The 1,408-nt window shown below is 47.2% G+C and overlaps 1 non-coding gene across 1 annotated transcript; it reads right to left on the bottom strand.

Moving 5' to 3' along the window:
- Positions 1-373: 373 nt before the first annotated feature.
- Positions 374-509, bottom strand: LOC114810473. The gene has a single exon (XR_003758172.1). It is a non-coding gene; the product is annotated as a small nucleolar RNA SNORA7 (small nucleolar RNA).
- Between the last annotated feature and the right edge of the window lie 899 nt (positions 510-1,408).

The following is a 1,408-nucleotide window of genomic DNA, read 5'->3' as shown; positions in this document are numbered from 1 at the left end:
GAGGGTGGTGAGGGTGGAGAAGGAGTGTGAGGGGAAAGGCAGAGACAGAAAGAAGGCAAAGCCCGAAGACTGGAAAAGCCACACCCGAAAACAGTCATCTGAATGTAGCGGCACATCATTTTCAAAGACCAAGAGCAAAAGTATCCGTGGAACGCTGTCGACCCATTCGTCAAGTCGTCTCCAACCCACAGCGACGCCATGGACACTTCTCTCCCAAAACGCCCCACCTCCATCTGCAATTGTTCTGGTAGTGGATCCAAGAGTTTTCTCGGTTAAAAATGAGGAAGTGGTTTACCATTGTCTCCTTCGGCACAGTAAACTAGAGTCTCCGCCCTCGACTCTCTCCTGTGCCACTGCTGCCCAGCACGGATGAGTTCGTAGCAGATTGCCTTCCACTCGCTAGCCACTGTCCAAGCTAGGAATGGAATGGGTCTGTCTCTGCTTGACTTTCCCTCCGGTAGTCGAATCTGGTAGAGGACTGGAAACTCTCCAGGTGTGACCCATAGGTCTCAGTTATGAGGACCTGGTCCGTCGGCCATCATACGTGACCCTACTGCGTCCATTTCATTCTATCAGTCGGACACAGGTCTTGCCAACCTTTTCACTGGGTGTTTACTTTTACTTGGTCAGTATCACCAACAGCATTTGGTGATATCGAGAAGCAGTGTGGCCTAGTGGATAGAGCACGGATCTGGGAGTCAGAAGGACCTGGGTTCTAATCCCGGCTCCACCACTCATCTGCTGTGTGACCCTGGGTAAGTTATTTCACTTCTCTGTGCCTCAGTTACCTCATCTGTAAAATGGGGATTAAGACTATGAGCCCTAAGTGAGGCAGGGACTCTGTCCAACCCGATTTGCTTGTATCCACCCCAGCCCTTAGTACAGTGCCTGGTATATAGTAAGCACTGTACACAATTATTACTAATCTTATTATTAATAACAGATTAGCATATTTTGGACACAATCAGTAGGACTAATTTTCTGGAGAAGACACTAATGCTAGGAAAAGTTCAGGGAAAATGTGGGAGAAACAGACCAGCAGCCAGATGGATAGAGACCATAACAACGATAACAGAAGAACCATTGGAAAGGTTGCAGATTATGGCAGAGGACAGGACGTCTGGAGAAAGTATATCCACTGAGTCGCTGTGAATCGGAAACGACTCGACGGCACTTAATAAAAATAATAAATTAATAAACATTTACGGAGTATCTGTGTGCAGGTCACTGTACCGGGGGCTCGGAGACATCACACATGTAGAAGGTCCTGGAGGAGTTTGCAAAACGTGTTGCGTAAGTAAAGTGTTGGATCCTCTATTACCTCAGTGACAGAATTGGGTGACGACATTGAGTTAGGTGACAGATAATAATAATGTTGGTATTTGCTAAGTGCTTACTATGTGCAGAG

This window comes from Ornithorhynchus anatinus, chromosome 3 (assembly GCF_004115215.2).
Source record: "Ornithorhynchus anatinus isolate Pmale09 chromosome 3, mOrnAna1.pri.v4, whole genome shotgun sequence".
NCBI lineage: Eukaryota > Metazoa > Chordata > Mammalia > Monotremata > Ornithorhynchidae > Ornithorhynchus > Ornithorhynchus anatinus.
This window is presented reverse-complemented; position numbering and strand designations above follow the sequence as displayed.